This window comes from Arachis stenosperma, chromosome 1 (genome assembly GCF_014773155.1).
Source record: "Arachis stenosperma cultivar V10309 chromosome 1, arast.V10309.gnm1.PFL2, whole genome shotgun sequence".
Taxonomy (NCBI): Eukaryota; Viridiplantae; Streptophyta; class Magnoliopsida; order Fabales; family Fabaceae; genus Arachis; species Arachis stenosperma.
In genome coordinates, this window is record NC_080377.1 from 105,877,862 (window position 1) to 105,900,592 (window position 22,731).

Consider the following 22,731-nt stretch of genomic DNA (forward strand, 5'->3'; position numbering starts at 1 on the left):
AGAGTCAAACATTATCTTGAAGGCAATTTTGAGCAAGAGTGCTCAAAGCTGAGGCTTGATTAAAGCTCAGTAATAGTCCAGCTAATGACCATAAAGAAGCGCTTGCTGGGAGGCAACCCAGCCATTTACAAAGTTTATTTATTAATTAAATTGATTTTTACAGGTATATGTCAAGTATCTTCAAAGGTAAAATAGCAATTGCTTAAATTCACAAAGTTACAAGGGAATTTGGAAGCTCACTGGCGTGAAAAAGCCAGTAAGAAATATTTTGGGCGTTGAACGCCCAAAAGAAGCACCAACTGGGCGTTCAACGCCAGTGAGGGTAGCCATCTGGGCGTTAAACGCCAGAAAGGAGCATCTTCTGGGCGTTGAACGCCAGAAAGAAGCACCTTCTGGGCGTTTAACGCCAGATTGACAGCGTCCTGGGCGTTCAGAAAAATGCCCAGTGACAAAGGACTTCCTGGCGTTCAACGCCAGAAAGAAGCAACAGCTGGGCGTTGAATGCCCAGGAGAAGCAGCAATTGGGCGTTAAACGCCCAAAACATGCAGCGTTTGGGCATTTAACGCCAGAATGGTGGGGAGGAGGTAAAATTCGTTTTTCTTCACAAACTTTCTAATTTTTATGTTTCAATTCATGATTTCTTGCATAAACATGTTTCAAAATATCATCCTTCAATTCCAAAAATTTTAATCCTAGTTTCTAAAAACCCTAATTTCTAAAATCCCTTTTTCAAAAAAAAAAAATTTTCAATCCTAAACATATTTCTTGATTTTTCTTTAATTTCTTTTCAAATCTTTTTCAAAACTCATTTATCTTTTTGAATTCTTTTCAAATCTTTTTAATTTCTTCTCATTTCTTTTTCAACTCATCATATCTTTTGAATTTCGCATTTGCCTCTCCTACTATTCCTCTCCTTTCCTTTCTTTTGCTTGAGGACAAGCAAACCTCTAAGTTTGGTGTGATTCGCCATGATCACTGAGCTAAAACTCATCAAGATCATGGCACCTAAGGGAATAGGAAGAGCAAGGATGTGACTTAAAGGAATTGAAGTGTCAGAAATTATCTCTTGAAGGACCAAGCACCCCACAGACTAGAGGAACATCCACTTTCCAAAATAAAGGTCGTTGAGTTCTAATCTTTGCCTTAACTCTGTGATAACTGTTCTTATTAGGAATTTACCTTAGAAGTTATATATTAGTACTAGTAATTAGTATCTCTACTTTGAATTTAATTCCAATTAAGTTATAATTTATTTTTCTCATCATCATCAAACATGACTAAAATAGTAGATTTTTAGAATAAAGAGGCAGTATTTTTTTCGAGTTCTTAATAAGAAAAATTCTAATTATTTATATGTGGTGGCAATACTTTTTGTCTTCTGAATGAATGCTTGAACAGTGCATATTTTTGATCTTGTTGTTTATGAATGTTAAAATTGTTGGCTCCTGAAAGAATGATGAAAAAGAGAAATGTTATTGATGATCTGAAAAATAAAAAAAATTGATTCTTGAAGCAAGAAAAAGCAGTGAAAAAGCAAAAGTTTGTGCAAAAAAAAAAAAGAGAAAAAATATAGAAAGAAAAAAGAAAAAGCAAGCAGAAAAAGCCAATAGCTCTTAAAACCAAAAGGCAGGGGTAAAAAGGATCCAAGGCTTTGAGCATCAATGGATAGGAGGGCCCAAGGAAATAAATCCAGGCCTAAGCGGCTAAATCAAGCTGTCCCTAACCATGTGCTTGTGGCATGTAGGTCCAAGTGAAGAACTTGAGACTGAGTGGTTAAAGTCGTGATCCAAGGCAAAAAAGTGTGCTTAAGATCTCTGGACACCTCCAATTAGGGACTTTAGCAAAGCTAAGTCACAATCTGAAAAGGTTCACCCAATTATGTGTCTGTGGCATTTATATATCTGGTGGTAATACTGGAAAACAAGGTGCTTAGGGCCACGACCAAGACTCATAAAGTAACTGTGTTCAAGAATCAACATACTAGACTAGGAGAATCAATAATACTATCTGAATTCTGAGTTCCTATGGATGCCAATCATTCTGAATTTCAAAGGATAAAGTGAGATGCCAAAACTGTTTAGAAACAAAAAGCTACTAGCCTCGCTCATCTAAATTAGAATCTGAGCTTCACTTAAAACTCGGAGATTTTATTGCTCCTTAATTTCTTTTTATCCTATTTTGTTCATCTAGTTGCTTGGGGACAAGCAACAGTTTAAGTTTGGTGTTGTGATGAGCGGATATTTTATACGCTTTTTGGGGTAATTTCATGTAGATTTTAGTATGTTTTAATTAGTTTTTAATAGAATATTATTAGTTTTTAGGCAAAAAATCATATTTCTGGACTTTACTATGAGTTTGTGTGTTTTTCTGTGATTTCAGGTATTTTCTGGCTGAAATTGAGGGAGCTGAGCAAAAATCTGAGTTAGGCTGAAAAAGGACTGCTGATGCTGTTGGATCCTGACCTCCCTGCACTCGGAATAAATTTTTTAGAGCTACAAGAGTCCAATTGACGCGCTCTCAGGTTACAAGTTAGGCTGAAAAAGGACTGCACTCGAAACACGTTACAAGTTGGAGTCCAGCGTCCAAAACACATTACAACCTGGCGTTCAACTCCAGAAATAGCCCAAGCACGTGAGAGGCTTAAGTCTCAGCCCCAGCACACACCAAGTGGGCCCCAGAAGTGGATTTTTGCACCAATTATCTTAGTTTACTCATTTTCTGTAAACCTATGTTACTAGTTTACTATTTAAACAACTTTTAGAGACTTATTTTGTACCTCATGACATTTTCAGATCTGAATTACATACTCTTTGACGGCATGAAGCTCTAAACTCCATTGTTGGGGGTGAGGAGCTCTGCAGCGTCTCGATGAATTAATGCAATCACTTATATTTTTCCATTCACATATGCGTGTTCCTATCTAATATGTTCATTCGCGCTTAATTATGGAGAATGTGATGATCCATGACACTCATCACCTTCCTCACTCCATGAATGTGTGTCTAACAACCACCTCCGTTCTACATCAGATTGAATGAGTATCTCTTAGATTCCTTAATCAGAATCTTCGTGGTATAAGCCAGATTGATGGCGGCATTCATGAGAATCTGGAAAGTCTAAACCTTGTCTGTGGTATTTCGAGTAGGATTCTGGGATTGAATGACTGTGACGAGCTTCAAACTTCTGAAGGCTGGGCGTTAGTGACAGATGATGAGCGGATAATTTGTATACTTTTTGGCATTGTTTTTAGTATGTTTTTGATATGATATAGTTAGTTTTTAGTATATTTTTATTAGTTTTTAATTAAAATTCACTTTTCTGGACTTTACTATGAGTTTGTGTGTTTTTCTGTGATTTCAGGTATTTTCTGGCTGAAATTGAGGGACCTGAGCAAAAATCTGATTCTGAGACCAAAAAGGACTGCAGATGCTGTTGGATTCTGACCTCCCTGCATTCGAAGCGGATTTTCTGGAGCTACAGAAGCCCAATTGGCGCGCTCTCAACGGCGTTGGAAAGTAGACATCCTGGGCTTTCCAGCAATATATAATAGTCTATACTTTGCCCAAGATTTGATGGCCCAAACCGGCGTTCAAAGTCACCTCAAGAAATCCCAGCGTTAAACGCTGGAACTGGCACCCAAATGGGAGTTAAACGCCCAAACTGGCACCAAAGCTGGCGTTTAACTCCAAGAAGAGTCTCTACACGAAATTGCTTCATTGCTCAGCCCAAGCACACACCAAGTGGGCCCGGAAGAGGATTTTTATGTCATTTACTCATTTCTGTACACCCTAGGCTACTAGTTTCTTATAAGTAGGACCTTTTACTATTGTATGGAAATCTTTTGATCACTTTTAGATCTCTAGATCATCTTTGGACATTTTAGTTCTTAGATCATTGGGAGGCTGGCCATTCGGCCATGCCTAGACCTTATGCTTATGTATTTTCAACGGTGGAGTTTCTACACACCATAGATTAAGGTGAGGAGCTCTGCTGTACCTCGAGTATTAATGCAATTACTATTGTTCTTCCATTCAATTCCGCTTGTTCTTTGTCCAAGATATCACTTGTTCTTCAACATGATGAAGGTGATGATTGACGCCCATCACCATGCTCACCCATGAACAAGGTGACTGACAACCATTCTTGTTCTACAAGCATCTGAGGCTTAGTGAATATCTCTTGGATTCTTTAATCGGAGTCTTCGTGGTATAGGCAAGAACTGATGGCAGCATTCAAGAGAATCCGGAAGGTCTAACCTTGTCTGTGGTATTCTGAGTAGGATTCAATGACTGAATGACTGTGACGTGCTTCAAACCTGTAACCTACTGGGCGTTAGTGACAGACGCAAAAGAGTTATTCTATTCCGGTAGGGGAGGGAACCGAACCGGTGATTGGCCGTACTGTGACAGAGTATTGAGCATTAGCTTTCACTGCGAGGATGGGAGGTAGCTGCTGACAACAGTGAGACCCTATACGAGCTTGCCATGGAAAGGAGTAAGAAGGGTTGGATGAAGACAGTAGGAAAGCAGAGAGATGGAAGGGAAGGCATCTTCATGCGCTTATCTGAAGTTCCTACCAATGAATTACATAAGTATCACTATCTTTATCTTTTATGTTATTTTCGTTCATCACCATATACATCTGAGTTTGCCTGACTAAGATTTACAAGATGACCAAAGCTTGCTTCAATACTAACAATCTCCGTGGGATCGACCCTTACTCACGTAAGGTTTATTACTTGGACGACCCAGTGCACTTGCTGGTTAGTTGTGCGAAGTTGTGTAATGCCATGGTATTGAGCGCACCAAGTTTTTGGAGCCATTACCAGGGATTATGAGAGTTGTGAAAAATATAGTTCACAATTTCGCGCACCAAGTTTTTGGCGCCGTTGCCGGGGATTGTTCTAGTTTTGAGCAAGCCTTTGGTAACATCAGTGCCAAGATCCGGCAACAACATCAAATTTTTGGTGTTATTGCCCGGGATTGTTCAGGCTAGACAACTGACGGTTCATCTTGTTGCTTAGATTAGGTATTTTTTTTCGAAATTCTTGAAGATGAATTCTAGAGTTTCATGATGATTTGTTGAAATCTGGCTGGCTGAGAAGCCATGTCTAATCTGATTGGACCGAGGTTTCAACTTATCACCACAAGAGCTTGTTGATTGTGTATCAATCTTGCTTTTGGAGCAGTGATTTGCTAAGGCTTGGCTGACCTTTGGTCATGTCTAGTGTTTTGGACCGAAGCTTTCCTTGAAAGCTTGGCTGGCTGTGAAGCCATGTCTAATTCCTGGACCGGAGTCTTAGACTAGCATTGCACTGATTCCTGGAATTCTCATTGAGAATTTTGATACCTTTTTCCACTTAATTTTCGAAAAACAAAAAAAAAAATTTACAAAATCATAAAAACCAAAAATATTTGATGTTTCCTGCTTAAGTCTAGTGTCTCATCTTAAGTTTGGTGTCAATTGCATGCATTCATTCATGTGTCTTAAGGATCCTCAAGTAATTCTTGATGATTTTTGTGTTCTAATCTTTGAATTCTATTGACTTGAAGTATTTTGTGTGTCTCATATGCATTCTCATATTGTTAGTGTCAGTAGTATACAAACTGCTAAGTTTGGTGTCTTGCATGCATTGTTATTTGATTCCTGTTGCATTTTGATTATTAAAAATCCAAAAATATTTTTAATTTGTGTCTTTTCAAGTCAATGATACAAGGGATTGAAGATTCAGAACACACTGCAGAGGAATTATACAGAAAAAGCTGAGCATTCAAAAATGCCCAGTGAAGAAGGCAGACTGGCGTTTAAACGCCAGCCAGGACACCTGGTTGGGCCTTTAACGCCCAAATGGGTAGCATTTTGGGTGTTAAACGCCAGAATGTATACCATTCTGGGCGTTTAACGCCAGGATGGTGCTAGGGGGAAGATTTTGTTTTCAAATCAATTTTTTTTTTCAAGTTTTTCAAAACCAAATCTTTTTCAAATCATATCTTTTCAATCAAATGTTTTCAAAATCAATTTCTTTCCTTTTTCAAAGATACTTACTAACAATTCATGATTTGATTGAACATTTTTTGCCTTTTCTGTTAAGGAAGGTTTTATGTTTGAATCATATCTTTTCTTGTTAGGCAAGTCACTAATTTTCCAAATCAAATCTTTTAAAATAATTTTCAAAACATATCTTTTAAAATGGTTTTCAAATCATATCTTCTCAATCACATCTTTTTAAGACAATAACCTTTCAATCATATTTTTTTTATCATATCTTTTTCAAATTAGTTTTCAATCAAATCTTTTTAATTTCTAATTTCAAAATTTTTTTCAAAAATCACTTGATTTCTCTTCCACTTTCAATTTTCGAAAATTATCAATCAAATTTTCAAAATGTTTTCAAAATCTTTTAATTGAATTTTCGAAAATTCTCTTCCCTCCTTCCCACATCCTTCTATTTATGGAGTACCACTCCTTCTAAATGCACAATTCGAACCTTATCTAATTAAAGTTCGAATTCTTCTTCTCCTTCTTCTTTCTATTTCTCTTTTCCTCTGACATTTCAAGGAATCTCTATACTGTGACATAGAGGATTCCACATTTTCTTTTTCTCTTCTCTTTCATATGAGCAGGAGCAGAGACAAAGGCATTCTTGTTGAAGCTGATCCTGAACCCGAAAGGACCTTGAAGAGAAAGCTAAGAGAAGCCAAAGCACAACTCTCTTTAGAGGACCTGACCGAATTCTTCAAAGAAGAAGAACCCATGGCAGCCGAAAACAACAACAATGCCAACAATGCAAGGAAGGTGCTGGGTGACTTCACTGCACCTACTCCCGACTTCTATGGGAGAAGCATCTCTATCCCTGCCATTGGAGCAAACAACTTTGAGCTTAAGCCTCAATTAGTTTCTCTAATGCAACAGAATTGCAAGTTCCATGGACTTCCAATGGAAGATCCTCATCAGTTCTTAGCTGAATTCTTGCAAATCTGTGACACAGTCAAGACTAATGGGGTTAACCCTGAGGTCTATAGACTGATGCTATTCCCTTTTGCTGTAAGAGACAGAGCTAGAATATGGTTGGATTCTCAACCTAAAGAAAGCCTGGACTCTTGGGAAAAGCTAGTCAATGCCTTCTTGGCAAAGTTCTTTCCACCACAAAGATGGAGTAAGCTTAGAGTGGAAGTCCAAACCTTCAGACAGAAGGATGGAGAATCCCTCTATGAAGCTTGGGAAAGATACAAACAATTGATCAGAAAATGTCCATCTGACATGCTTTCTGAATGGAGCATCATAGGTATTTTCTATGATGGTCTCTCTAAACTATCCAAGATGTCCTTGGATAGCTCTGCTGGAGGATCTCTTCATCTGAAGAAGACGCCTGCAGAAGCTCAAGAATTGATTGAAATGGTTGCAAATAACCAATTCATGTACACTTCTGAAAGGAATCCTGTGAACAATGGGACTAGTCAGAAGAAAAGAGTTCTTGAGATTGACACTCTGAATGCCATATTGGCTCAGAACAAGATATTGACTCAACAAGTCAATTTGATTTCTCAAAGTCTGTCTGGGATGCAAAATGCACCAAACAGTACTAAGGATGCATCATCTGAGGAAGAAGCCTATGATCCTGAGAACCCTTCCATGGAAGAGGTGAATTACATGGGAGAACCCTATGGAAACACCTATAATTCTTCATGGAGAAATCACCCAAATCTCTCATGGAAGAATCAAGAGAGACCTCAACAAGGTTTCAATAACAATAATGGTGGAAGAAACAGGTTTAGCAATGGCAAGCCTTTTCCATCATCTTCTCAGCAACAGACAGAGAGTTCTAAGCAGAATACTTCTGACTTAGCAACAATGGTCTCTGATCTAATAAAGACCACTCAAAGTTTCATGAATGAAACAAGGTCCTCCATCAGAAATTTGGAAGGACAAGTGGGTCAGCTGAGCAAGAAAGTTACTGAACTCCCTCCTAGCACTCTCCCAAGTAATACAGAAGAAAATCCAAAAGGAGAGTGCAAAGCCATAGACATGGCCGAATATGGAGAGGAAAGAGAGGAGGAGGACGCCACTGAGGAAGACCTCAGTGGGCGTGTACCAACCTCCTCTGAGTTCCTCAATGAGGAACAATGGGAATCTGAGGCTCAAAATGAGACCATAGAGATCCCATTGGACTTACTTCTGCCATTCATGAGCTCTGATGAGTATTCTTCCTCTGAAGAGGATGAGTATGTTACTGAAGAGCAAGTTGCTAAATACCTTGGAGCAATCATGAAACTAAATGACAAGTTATTTGGAAATGAGACTTGGGAGGATGAACCTCCCTTGCTCACCAAAGAACTGGATGACTTGTCTAGGCAGAAACTGCCTCAAAAGAGGCAGGATCCTGGGAAGTTTTCTATACCTTGTACCATAGGCACCATGACCTTCAAGAAGGCCTTGTGTGACTTAGGGTCAAGTGTGAACCTCATGCCCCTCTCTGTAATGGAGAAATTAGGGATCCTTGAGGTGCAAGCTGCAAAGATCTCACTTGAGATGGCAGACAACTCAAGAAAACAAGCCCATGGACTTGTAGAGGATGTTCTGGTTAAAGTTGAAGACCAGTACATTCCTACTGATTTCATAGTCCTAGAGACTGGGAAGTGCATGGATGAATCCATCATCCTTGGCAGACCCTTCCTAGCCACAGCAAAGGCTGTGATTGATGTTGACAGAGGAGAGTTAATCATTCAAGTGAATGAAAAATCTTTGGTGTTTAAGACCCAAGGATATCCCCCTGTCATCAGGGAGAGGAAGCATGAAGAGCTTCTCTCAAAACAGAGCCAAACAGAGCCCCCACAATCAAACTCTAAGTTTGGTGTTGAAACCCCACATTCAAACTCTAAGTTTGGTGTTGGGAGGTTTCAACACGGTTCTGAGCATTTCTGAGGCTCCATGAGAGCCCTCTGTCAAGCTAATGACATTAAAGAAGCGCTTGTTGGGAGGCAACCCAATGTTTTATAATTAATTATTTTCTTTTGTTATTTTATCTTTTTTTTGTAGGTTGATGATCATAAGAAGTCACAAAAACAATGAAAAAAGCAAAAACAGAATGAAAAACAGGAAGAAAAATAGCACACCCTGGAGGAGAAGAAGCTGGCGTTCAAACGCCAGTAATGCTAGCTGTTGGGCGTTTAACGCCCAGTCTGGCACCATTCTGGGCGTTTAACGCCAGAAAGGGGCACCAGACTGGCGTTAAACGCCAGTAAAGGGCAACAACCTGGCGTTAAACGCCAGGAATGGGCATCAGCCCGGCGTTTAACGCCAGAAATGGCTCAAAACGTGATTTTGAGCAACATTTGGTGCAGGGATGACTTTTCCTTGACACCACAGGATCTGTGGACCCCACAGGACCCCACCATCACTCTCTCTCTTCTTCCCCCATTCACCAATCACCTCAATACCTCTTCCCCAAAAACCCCTCACCTATCAAATCCCATCTTTCTCTTCACCACTCACATCCATCCTTCATAAAACCCCACCAACCTCACCCTTCAAATTCAAACCATTTTCCCTCCCAAACCCACCCATAATGGCCGAACCATTCACCCCCTTATCTCCTATATATACCCTTCTTCAACCCTTCAATTTCACACTACCTAAACACCACTTCTCCCCCTCTTTGGCCGAATACACCACCATCTCCCTCTTCTTCATTTATTCTTCTTCTACTCCCTTCTTTCTTCTTTTGCTCGAGGACGAGCAAACATTTTAAGTTTGGTGTGGTAAAAGCGTTGCTTTTTCGTTTTTCCATAACCATTTATGGCATCCAAGGCCGGAGAAACCTCTAGAAAGAGGAAAGGGAAGGCAAAAGCTTCCACCTCCGAGTCATGGGAGATGGATAGATTCCTCTCAAGGGTGCATCAAGACCACTTCTATGAAGTTGTGGCCTTGAAGAAGGTGATCCCCGAAGTCCCCTTTTCACTCAAAAAGGGTGAATATCCGGAGATCCGCTATGAGATCCGAAGAAGAGGTTGGGAAGTTCTTACCAACCCCATTCAACAAGTCGGAATCTTGATGGTTCAAGAGTTCTATGCCAATGCATGGATCACAAAGAACCATGACCAAAGTGTGAACCCGAATCCAAAGAATTATCTCACTATGGTTCGGGGGAAATACTTGGATTTTAGTCCGGAGAGTGTGAGGGTGGCATTCAACTTGCCTATGATGCAAGGAGATGAACATCCTTACACTAGAAGGGTCAACTTTGATTAAAGGTTGGACCAAGTCCTCACAGTCATATGTGAAGAGGGCGCACAATGGAAGCAAGATTCAAGAGGGAAGCCGGTCCAATTGAGAAGGCATGACCTCAAGCCCGTGGCTAGAGGATGGTTAGAGTTCATACAACGCTCAATCATCCCCACTAGCAACCGGTCCGAAGTTACCATAGACCGGGCCATCATGATCCATAGTATCATGATTGGAGAAGAAATAGAGGTTCATGAGGTTATAGCCCAAGAACTCTATAAGGTGGCGGACAAGACCTCCACCTTGGCAAGGTTAGCCTTTCCTCATCTCATTTGTCACCTCTGTTATTCAGTTGGAGTTGACATAGAGGGAGACATTCCCATTGATGAGGACAAGCCCATCACCAAGAAAAGGATGGAGTACACAAGAGATCTCACTCATCATGAGATCCCTGAGATTCCTCAAGGGATGAATTTTCCTCCACAAAACTATTGGGAGCAACTAAACACCTCCCTAGGAGAACTAAGTTCCAACATGGGACAACTAAGGGTGGAGCATCAAGAACACTCCGTCATCCTTCATGAAATTAGAGAAGATCAAAGAATCATGAGGGAGGAGCAACAAAGACAAGGAAGAGACATTGAGGAGCTCAAGCACTCCATAGGATCTTCAAGAGCAAGAAAGAGCCGCCATCACTAAGGTGGACCCGTTCTTTGATTTCCTTGTTATTGTTCTTCTGTTTTTTCGAATTTTAATGCTTATGTTTATCTATGTTTGTGTCTTATGATCATTAGTGTCTTAGTGTCTATGCCTTAAAGTTATGAATGTCCTATGAATCCATCACCTTTCTTCAATAAAAACGTGCCTAATTGATAAAAGAAAGAATTGCATGAATTTTGAATTTTATAATAGTTTAATTATTTTGATGTGGTGGCAATATTTTTGTTCTCTGAATGTATGCTTAAACAGTGCATATGTCTTTTGAATTTGTGGTTCATGAATGTTGGCTCTTGAAAGAATGATGAAAAAGGAGACATGTTACTGAGGATCTGAAAAATCAATAAAATGATTCTTGAAGCAAGAAAAAGCATTTCAAAAACCGAAAAAAAAAAAACGAAAAAAAAAAAGAAAAAAAAAAAAAAAAAAAAGAGAGGAATAAGAGTTGTGATCCAAGGCAATAAGAGTGTGCTTAAGAACCCTGGACACCTCTAATTGGGGACTTTAGCAAAGCTGAGTCACAATCTGAAAAGGTTCACCCAATTATGTGTCTGTGGCATGTATGTATCCGGTGGTAATACTGGAAGACAGAGTGCTTTGGGCCACAGCCAAGACTCATAAATAGCTATGTTCAAGAATCATCATACTTTACTAAGAGAATCATTAACACTATCTGGATTCTAAGTTCCTAAAGAAGCCAACCATTCTGGATTTCAAGGGATAGAGTGAGATGCCAAAACTGTTCGGAGGCAAAAAGTTAAAAGCCCCGCTCATCTGATTAATACTGATCTTCACAGATATTTTTGGAATTCATTGCATATTCTCTTCTTTTTATCTTATTTGATTTTCAGTTGCTTGAGGACAAGCAACAATTTAAGTTTGGTGTTGTGATGAGCGGATAATTTGTATACTTTTTGGCATTGTTTTTAGTATGTTTTGATATGATATAGTTAGTTTTTAGTATATTTTTATTAGTTTTTAATTAAAATTCACTTTTCTGGACTTTACTATGAGTTTGTGTGTTTTTCTGTGATTTCAGGTATTTTCTGGCTGAAATTGAGGGACCTGAGCAAAAATCTGATTCTGAGACCAAAAAGGACTGCAGATGCTGTTGGATTCTGACCTCCCTGCATTCGAAGCGGATTTTCTGGAGCTACAGAAGCCCAATTGGCGCGCTCTCAACGGCGTTGGAAAGTAGACATCCTGGGCTTTCCAACAATATATAATAGTCCATACTTTGCCCAAGATTTGATGGCCCAAACCGGCGTTCAAAGTCACCTCAAGAAATCCCAGCGTTAAACGCTGGAACTGGCACCCAATGGGAGTTAAACGCCCAAACTGGCACCAAAGCTGGCGTTTAACTCCAAGAAGAGTCTCTACACGAAATTGCTTCATTGCTCAGCCCAAGCACACACCAAGTGGGCCCGGAAGAGGATTTTTATGTCATTTACTCATTTCTGTACACCCTAGGCTACTAGTTTCTTATAAGTAGGACCTTTTACTATTGTATGGAAATCTTTTGATCACTTTTAGATCTCTAGATCATCTTTGGACATTTTAGTTCTTAGATCATTGGGAGGCTGGCCATTCGGCCATGCCTAGACCTTATGCTTATGTATTTTCAACGGTGGAGTTTCTACACACCATAGATTAAGGTGTGGAGCTCTGCTGTACCTCGAGTATTAATGCAATTACTATTGTTCTTCCATTCAATTCCGCTTGTTCTTTGTCCAAGATATCACTTGTTCTTCAACATGATGAAGGTGATGATTGACGCCCATCACCATTCTCACCCATGAACAAGGTGACTGACAACCATTCTTGTTCTACAAGCATCTGAGGCTTAGTGAATATCTCTTGGATTCTTTAATCGGAGTCTTCGTGGTATAGGCAAGAACTGATGGCAGCATTCAAGAGAATCCGGAAGGTCTAACCTTGTCTGTGGTATTCTGAGTAGGATTCAATGACTGAATGACTGTGACGTGCTTCAAACCTGTAACCTACTGGGCGTTAGTGACAGACGCAAAAGAGTTATTCTATTCCGGTAGGGGAGGGAACCGAACCGGTGATTGGCCGTACTGTGACAGAGTATTGAGCATTAGCTTTCACTGCGAGGATGGGAGGTAGCTGCTGACAACAGTGAGACCCTATACGAGCTTGCCATGGAAAGGAGTAAGAAGGGTTGGATGAAGACAGTAGGAAAGCAGAGAGACGGAAGGGAAGGCATCTTCATGCGCTTATCTGAAGTTCCTACCAATGAATTACATAAGTATCACTATCTTTATCTTTTATGTTATTTTCGTTCATCACCATATACATCTGAGTTTGCCTGACTAAGATTTACAAGATGACCATAGCTTGCTTCAATACTAACAATCTCCGTGGGATCGACCCTTACTCACGTAAGGTTTATTACTTGGACGACCCAGTGCACTTGCTGGTTAGTTGTGCGAAGTTGTGTAATGCCATGGTATTGAGCGCACCAAGTTTTTGGAGCCATTACCAGGGATTATGAGAGTTGTGAAAAATATAGTTCACAATTTCGCGCACCAACAGACGCAAAAGAATCAATGGATTCTATTCCAACCTGATTGAGAACCAACAGATGATTAGCCGTGCTATGACAGAGCATTTGGACCATTTTCACTGAGAGGATGGGAAGTAGCCATTGACAACGGTGACACCCTACATAGAGCTTGCCATGGAAGGAGCCTTGCATTATGTTATTGAGTTGAATATTACACTGCATGAATTCAGAAGACAAAGCATCTACAAAACCCCAACATATTCTCCATTACTGCACAACAAGTAATTAATTCACGCTCTCTTATTTTTTCTAATAATTCAAACTGATAATTTTAATTGATATCCTGACTAAGAATAATAAAATAAACATAGCTTGCTTCAAACCAATAATCTCCGTGGGATCGACCCTTACTCACGTAAGGTATTACTTGGACGACCCAGTGCACTTGCTAGTTAGTGGTACGAAATCACCTTAAGATTTTGAGATTGGGATTAGAATTTCGTGCACCATTGTCCAGCAAGTTTAACCTGAAATGAGTTTTAATGTAATGGAGGGACAATATTAACTCATGACTTTTCACTTTAAAGGTACCTGTTCCGGGGGTTACCTGAAACGTGTAGCTCGGTCGTCTGGAGATGTCCGAGGTGGGGGTCAGGGACCCGAGCTTGATGTGTTGGCGATTGGTGGTTGTACCTGCAATGACACTCCGATGCTTAAGTTAGCATGGGTCCAAGCAGATATGTGTAGAGTGTGGAATGTATGTCATACCTGGGTGCTCCAGTGTATTTATAGTAGTTGGTCGTGATCTTCCCTGGATAAGATATTCTTATCTTATCTTATCTTTTGGGAGTTTTACCTCTATCTTTGCGGAACCGCCTTTCCTAGGCTTTTTCGGCCTTTAGGTTTTTGGGCTTCGTTCCTTTTGATGGGCCTTCTTAGCGTTATTTGTCCGAGGTCCGACCTTAGGCGTGGGCCTTGGGATGAGGTCGGACCTTTCATGGATTTTGCCGAGTTGGAGGAGCTCGGTCAGGGTATGAACAGTGCCCCTGCCCGAGTTCGTCCTTTTTGGGAGGTCGAGCTCGGGCATAGTTGTTTTTCAAAATTCAAAAATGGCCGTTTCCTGCATTTATTGCATTTTACCGTTTCTCCTCGATTTCCGTTCGGGCTCTGTGAAGGTATTATTTATTTGCTCCCTTCCTTTTTCTTCGTTTATTCTGTTCTTTCCTGTTTTTTCTAAGTTTTCGCCATCTCTTTTTCGAGCACCGCTTCTTCTTTCTCTTTGTTCTTCTTCCCCGAATCTTTCCGTGCGTCTTTCTGGGGTTTCCTCTGTGCCGCCGTTTCGTTCTTCTTTCTTCGGAGCTCGTCGTCTTCTTTCTTTCTTCCAGGTTTGTTCCCGTCTCTTTTCTTTGCGCACATATGCTTTCTGTTCTTTTGTGTGGCTCTTTGTCTGTTTCTTCTTTCTTTATGCCTGGGTTGCCCCAAAAAGAGGCGCCACCATTGCTTTGTTTGCATATGGGGGGGGCTCTTTTTTGTTTTTCTGGTACTTTGTTCCGGGTTGCCGCATTTTCTTTTTTGTTTCTTGCTTGGCTGAACGGGTTTTTCGCTGTCTGCTTTATGTGATTTTTGCTTGCTTTTGTATTTCTTCTTTGTAGGTAAGAGTTTTATGTCTCGAAAGGTTCTTCAGGCGATGTCGACCAAGATTCCAAGTGGTCTTGGTTGGGTAGACCCTCTTCCTCTAAAAGTCCCTTCTGTGGTAGATTCTGAATATTTGGCTAGGTTCCGTAGGCACTGTAGTATATGTGAGAATAGAGAGTCTGAGAGGGATTATGAGCTAGTAGCCCCGGATTCCGAGGAGAGAGTTTGCTTCCCGCCTTTAGATAGTTCCGAGAAGCTCTTCTTTTATGCTTATGATTGTTTTTTCTCTAAGCTGAGTGTCCGACTTCCTTTTACCGACCTGGAGTCCGAGGTGTTGTGGTCTTGTAACCTTGCCCCTACGCAGCTCCATCCAAATTCTTGGGCGTTTTTAAAGCTGTTTCAACTTTTGTGTCAGTTTTTGGGCGTCGCTCCCTCTATTTCTCTTTTTTCCTATTTGTTTGTGTTGACGAAGCCGGGGTCGGGTGGAGGGAAGGTGTCTTGGGTCTCTTTTAGGGCTAACCAGGGAAGGAAGTTTTGTACCCTTTATGATGAGTCCTTTCATGATTTCAAGAACTTTTATTTCAAGGTCCGGGCTACTGGAGACGTCCGACCTTTCTTTCTGGATGAGAGTGGGGAGCCTTCTTTTCCTCTTTGTTGGCAGGAGAATGTAGTGTCTGCTAAGTATACTTTTGAGAGTCTAGATGAGGTTGAGCAGGCTTTTGTGGGTGTGGTGAGCAGTTTATGGGGTCGGGCACCTCACTTGGATACGAAGAAAATGTTGGGGGATCCAAGCCTTCTCCGTTCCGAGTTAGGTAGTTTCCCGACCTCTCCGAGATTCTTCTTTTTCAATATTGTTGTTTTACTTGTTTTTGGTTGAATTTCTGTTGTGGTAATCCTTTTCTTTATATTTCTGCAGAGATGTCTTCTCAGGCGGATTCCATGAAGTTCCTTCGTCGGACGAAGAAGTCTGTGGCTGCTCGAAATATCGAGGCTGAGGCTTCTGCTCGATCTTCTCCGCAGAAGGCTACCGTGGGTGTTCAGACTCGGTCGAAGACTATTCCGACTCCCCAATTCCGAGCTATAAATCAAGACCCTCCGACCTCCGGGCCTGCTACCTCTTCTCCTCCCCCGTTCTCGGGTCCTCCTCCCAAGAAGCAGAAGACCTCTCAAGAGCTTGCGGGTTTTAACGATAAGGATTTCGATGCTCTTGGTTGGATTGAACAGCATATTCTCCCTCAGACTTTTATCTCTACTGATGACGTGTCTATGGAGCATCATTTTCAGTATATGGCGCGGAGTTGTGTTCGGATGGCCAGTCTTCATGCTGCTATTGCCCGGGAGTTCAAGAAATCTCCCATTGGCGCGACCAGCTCCCGACTTGAGAGGGCTCAGTCCGAGTTTAAGAAGTTTAGTGAGCTGAAGGCTGCTAGGATTACGGAGCTGGAGGCCTCTTTGGAGAAGGAGAAAGCTAAAGCTACCGCGGCTGTGGCGGCAGCGAAAGCGTCCGAGGAGATGGTGAAGGCGGCGACGGAGAATTATACTCGGGTATATGCCGAGCTTGTGGAGACAAGGGAGAAGTTGCAATCTGCTCAGGATGATTTTTACGAGCTGGAAGGCCATGTGGCTAAGGGTATGGATGCTATGTTCGAGAATTTGAAGGCTCAGGTCCGGGTTCTTGCTCCTGACCTGGATCTGAGCTTATTTAGTACGGATAACGTTGTTGTGGAGGGAAAGATTGTTCCTGCTCCCAATGAGGATGAGGTGCCGGTGTCCGATCCCAAGGTTCCGGTGTCCGACCTCAAGGTTCCGGTTGCGGACCCGACTTCACCTTTGGCCGGGGATGGATCTGGTGTGGAGGTTTCAAGCCGAGATGATGGTGCTGTCAAGGCTGTCCCGATTTCTATGGTTCTTCCTCCGCAGCCTTCTACCGATGTGGAATCCGGAAAGGACCTTGATCCTCTGTAATCTTTTATTTTTGGTTCTTTGCCCGGCCTGTGGGCTCTTTTGTTTTTGGATGGTTGCTGTGAACGCTTTGGACGCTTTTTGCTATTAGCTACTTGTAGTAACTTTTTAGCTTATTATGCGGTGTTTTGCTTTGACTTTTGTTCCGCTTTTATGCTTTTTAGTTGTTTTTTGGATAACAAATTTTTAGCTAGCGCTTTGAAACTTCCGTTTTGTCCTTTCCTTCGATTTCGTTTCTTCGCTTTGTACTTTTTAGCTGTTTTTGTATAGCAACTTTTTAGTAAGCGTTTTCGAAATCTTGGTTTTGCCTCTTCCTTTGATTTCGTTTTTTTCGCTTGTACTTTTTAGTTGTTTTTGTATAGCAACTTTTTAGTAAGCGTTTTCGAAATCTTGGCTTTTGCTGCTTTAAGGCTTCTTTCTTGGATCCGGGTTTTTCCTCGGACCTCGGGTGTTCGAGTACTTCCCTTTGTTGGGTCCGACCTTGTCGTTGGTCGGCCTTTTAAGTTATTTTTGTAATCTCTTTTTATTTGGTTTTTTTGAACCTTTTCAGAGTTACTTTATAACTTCTCACATTAATTTGAACCTCGTCGCTTTATCTTTGCCGACCTTGTGCGGTCTTTTTGGCAAATGATTTTTGCGTTTTGCCGAGCATAAATTAATGCGCCTTGGCGGGGTACTTTTTCAGGATTTGTTTCATCACGAGGAAGAACAAAAGAAAATAGAAAGATTTGATTAGTATTTAAAAAAGAAAGAATATTTACAGAGTGTTTACCCTTGACTAGGTCGGGTGCCTTACTTGACCGGGTGTCTCATTAAAAAACCCCTGTAGGGGAAAAAGAGTACACCTCGGGTCAAATTTTTCTAGCTGTAGTACCGTCTTAGATTGCAGGCGTGCCAGGCCCTGGGCAGCTCATTGCCTTCTAGGTCGGATATCTTGTAATAGCCTGTTCCTAAGACTTCTGTTACTTTGTAGGGTCCTTTCCAGTTTGCGGCTAGCTTTCCTTCTCCCGACTTTTGTGTTCCGATGTCATTTCGGATTAAAATTAGGTCGTGAGTGGAGAAGCTTCGTTTTATTACCTTCTGATTGTATCTGAGGGCCGTTCGCCATTTTAAGGCTTCTTCTTGGATCCGGGCCCTTTCTCGGACCTCGGGGAGGAGGTCGAGTTCTTCCTTTTGTGCCTGCGGGTTACCTTCTTCGTTGTAGAAGATGACTCTGGGTGACCCTTCATCTATTTCGATAGGAATCATTGCCTCCATCCCATAAGCTAGTCGGAATGGCGATTCTCCTGTTGTAGAGTGTGGAGTTGTCCGATATGCCCATAGCACCTGGGGGAGCTCTTCAGCCCATGCCCCTTTGGCCTCTTGGAGTCTCCGTTTTAACCCGGCCAAGATGACTTTATTTGCAGCCTCTGCTTGTCCATTGGCTTGTGGGTGCTCGACTGAGGTGAATTGCTGTTTGATTTTTAGTTCGGCCACCAAGTTCTGAAAACTTGTGTCCGTGAACTGTGTTCCATTGTCTGTTGTGATGGAGTAGGGGACTCCGAACCTTGTGACAATATTTTTGTATAGGAATTTGCGACTTTTCTGAGCCGTAATGGTGGCTAAGGGTTCAGCTTCGATCCACTTTGTGAAGTAGTCGACCCCTACTATGAGGTATTTGACTTGCCCCGGTCCTGGGGGGAACGGGCCGAGTAGGTCAAGTCCCCATTTTGCGAAGGGCCATGGTGCGGTGATGCTGATGAGGTCTTCGGGTGGTGCTTTGTGGAAGTTGGCGTGTTTTTGGCAGGGGGGCATATTTTTACAAACTCCGTTGCGTCTCTTTGCAAAGTTGGCCAGTAGAACCCGGCTCGGACTACTTTCTTGGATAACGCCCGAGCTCCGAGGTGGTTCCCACACATGCCTCCGTGGACTTCTTCGAGGACGCTCTTTGTTTCTGAGGTCGGGACGCACCTAAGGAGGGGGTTTGCGAATCCTCTTCTGTATAATACGTCGTGAATTAGTGTATAATTCTGGGCGTCTTTCGTGAGTCTTTTAGCTTCCTTTCTTTCGGTGGGGAGAGTTCCCGACTTCAGGTAGTTGAGTATGGGGGTCATCCATCCTTGCTGTTGGTTGGATATATTTAGCGTTTCTTCTTCTCTTGTCACGGAGGGAGATTGTAAGGTTTCCTGGAGGAGACTTCTGTTGTTGCCTCCGGGCTTGGTGCTGGCGAGCTTTGAGAGGGCGTCTGCCCGGACGTTTTGTTCCCGCGGTATGTGTTGGATCTGTATTTCTGAAAAGTGGCGTAATTGTGCCTGTGTTTGGTCCAGGTATTTCTTCATAGTTGGGTCTTTGGCCTGGTAGCTTCCATTTACTTGTGATGTGACGACCTGGGAGTCGCTGAAGATCGTGATTTTCTGGGCTCCGACCTCTTCAGCTAGTTTTAGGCCTACTAGTAGGGCCTCGTATTCGGCTTGGTTGTTCGAGGCCTGGAACTCGAATTTTAGGGATAGTTCTATCCGCGTTCCTTGGTCGCTTTCGAGTATAACCCCTGCTCCACTTCCTGTTTTGTTTGAGGACCCGTCGACATACAGGTTCCATGAGAGTGGGGTTCCAGGGGTCTCAGTGTATTCTGCGACGAAGTCGGCTAGATACTGAGATTTTATGGCAGTCCGGGCTTCATAGTGGAGGTCGAACTCGGACAGTTCCACCGCCCATTGTAGGATTCGTCCCGCCAGGTCTGTTTTTTGTAGGATGTGTCTCATGGGTTGGTTTGTCCGGACTTTGATGGTGTGGGCTTGAGAGTAGGGACGGAGCCTCCGAGCTGTGAACACTAGGGCGTAGGCGAATTTTTCTATTTTCTGATAGTTTAATTCGGCCCCTTGTAGTGCCTTGCTTACAAAGTATATGGGGTGTTGTCCTTGGTTATTTTCTTGTATTAATGCTGAAGCGACTGCTCGATGTCCGACCGAGAGGTATAGTACGAGCTCTTCCCCTTTTAAAGGTCGGGTTAGGATTGGTGGCTGCCCGAGGAATTCCTTGAATTCTTGAAAGGCTTTTTCGCACTCCGAGGTCCATGAGAAGGGTTTCCCTTTCTTTAGGAGTGAGTAGAGAGGTAGTGACTTTATCGCTGATCCTGCCAAGAATCTTGATAGGGCGGCCAGCCTTCCATTCAGTTGTTGTACTTCTTTGACACACGTCGGGCTTTTCATATTGAGTATTGCTTGGCATTTATCCGGGTTCGCTTCGATGCCCCTTTGAGTCAGCATGAAGCCTAAGAACTTTCCGGCTTCTGCGGCGAAGGTGCACTTTGTCGGGTTAAGTCTCATGTTGTGTTTTCTGAGGGTGCCGAAGACGCTGGCGAGGTCGGTCAGTAAGTTTCTGTCTTCTTGTGTCTTTACCAGCATGTCGTCGACGTACACCTCTAGCTGTAGTCCGATGTGCTCTGAGAACACTTTGTTTATTAGCCTCTGGTAGGTTGCCCCTGCGTTCTTCAGCCCAAAGGGCATTACTACGTAGCAGTAGTTTGCCCTTGGGGTTATGAACGAGGTTTTTTCTTGGTCGGGTCCGTACATCGGGATTTGATTGTATCCCGAGTATGCGTCCATGAAGGAGAGATATCTGTAGCCTGAGGCTGCGTCTACTAAGGCGTCGATGTTTGGTAGTGGATATGGGTCTTTGGGGCAGGCTTTGTTGAGGTCTGTGTAATCGACGCACATCCTCCACTTTCCGTTGGGCTTTTTTACCAGGACCACATTTGCAAGCCATAGGGGATATTTTACTTCCCTAATGAACCCTGCATCTAGTAGTGCTTGTACTTGTTCTTCTATCGCTTGCATGCGCTCGGGTCCGAGCTTCCGGCGTCGTTGTTGGACAGGTCGGGATCCCGGGTAAACTGATAGCTTATGGCACATCAAGTCGGGGCTTATGCCTGGCATGTCGGAGGCTTTCCAGGCGAAGAGGTCGGAATTCTCTTTTAAGAGGGTTATGAGTTCCTCTTTTAGGCCCGTTTTGAGGTTCGCTCCTATGTTTGTTATTTTTTCAGGTGTGTTCCCAATCTGGACTTTTTCGGTCTCTCCCTCTGGTTGTGGTCGAAGATCTTCTCGGGACTGCACTCGTCCGAGTTCTATCGTGTTGACCTCCTTCCCTTTTAGGCTCAGGCTTTCGTTGTAGCATCGTCGCGCTAGTTTTTGGTCGCCTTTTAGGGTAGCGATTCCTTTTGCGGTAGGGAACTTCATGCAGAGGTGTGGGGTCGAGACTATAGCTGCCAGTCTGTTTAGGGTTGGTCGCCCAATGAGGGCATTATATGCCGAAGTGACGTCGACCACAATGTAGTCGATGCTTAATGTTTTAGATTGCTCGCCTCTTCCGAAGGTAGTGTGTAGCGGGATGTATCCTAAGGGATGGATCGGGGTGTCCCCTAGCCCAAATAGGTCGGTGGGATAGGCCTTTAGTTCTTTTTCTTCAAGTCCGAGCTTGTCGAATGCCGTTTTGAACAGGATATCTGCCGAGCTTCCCTGGTCAATCAGGGTTCGATGTAAGTTGGCGTTTGCTAGGATAGTGGTGACTACCATTGGATCGTCGTGCCCGGGAATTATCCCTTGAGCGTCTTCTCGGGTAAATGAGATAGTAGGTAACTCGGGCAGGGGGCTGTCTTCTCGGACATGGTAGACTTCTTTGAAGTGTCTTTTTCGCGAGGATTTGGATGTTCCCCCGCCTGCAAAACCTCCATTTATCATGTGAATGTGTCTTTCCGGGGTTCGCGGGGTTTGTTCGGCCCGACCTTCGTTATCTCCCCGCCTTCTCTTCCTGGTCTCTTCTCCTTTTTCCGCTATGTATCTGTCGAGTTTTCCTTCTCTGGCGAGTTTTTCTATAACATTTTTTAGGTCATAGCAGTCGTTAGTAGAATGACCGTAGAGCTTGTGATATTTACAGTATTCGGACCGATCTCTTCCCGCTTTCTTGTGTTTTAGCGGTCGGGGCGGTGGGATCTTTTCGGTGTGGCATACTTCTCTGTAGACGTCTACCAGGGAGACTCGGAGGGGGGTGTAGTTGTGGTACTTCCGTGGCTTGTCCGAGTTGGGGTCTTCTTTTTTCTTTTGTTCCCGATCCCGATCTCGGAGTGGGTAGGTTGATTCCTTCCTAGAAGAGTCTCTTAGCTGGGAGGTTTCCTCCATGTTGATATATTTTTCTGCCCGCTCCTGCACCTCGTATAGGGAGGTCGGGTAGCGCTTGGATAGGGATTGGCTAAACGGTCCCTCTTTTAGGCCGTTTGCTAGTCCCATGATGGCCGCTTCAGTGGGTAAGTGTTGTATGTCCAGGCAGGCTTTGTTGAATCGCTCCATGTATTCTCGGAGAGTTTCTTGGTTACCTTGCTTGATCCCGAGTAGACTGGGGGCATGCTTTGTCTTGTTCTTTTGAATAGAGAATCTTGTTAGGAATTTTTTGGTTAGGTCTTCGAAGCTGGTGATTGATCTTGGTGGCAGGTTGTCGAACCACTTCATAGCTGACTTGGTGAGAGTGGTGGGGAAGGCTTTGCACCGAATCGCATCGGAGGCATCAACTAGGTACATTCTGCTTCTAAAGTTGCTGAGGTGGTGACTTGGGTCGGTGGTGCCGTCGTAGAGATCCATATCGGGTGGTTTGAAGTTTCGCGGTACCTTCTCCTTCATGATCTCTTGCGTGAAGGGAT

General features: G+C 42.9%; 1 non-coding gene across 1 annotated transcript; it reads right to left on the reverse strand.

The window, feature by feature from the left end:
* Positions 1-7,159: 7,159 nt before the first annotated feature.
* Positions 7,160-7,263, reverse strand: LOC130948737 (small nucleolar RNA R71). The gene has a single exon (XR_009073180.1). It is a non-coding gene; the product is annotated as a small nucleolar RNA R71 (small nucleolar RNA).
* Between the last annotated feature and the right edge of the window lie 15,468 nt (positions 7,264-22,731).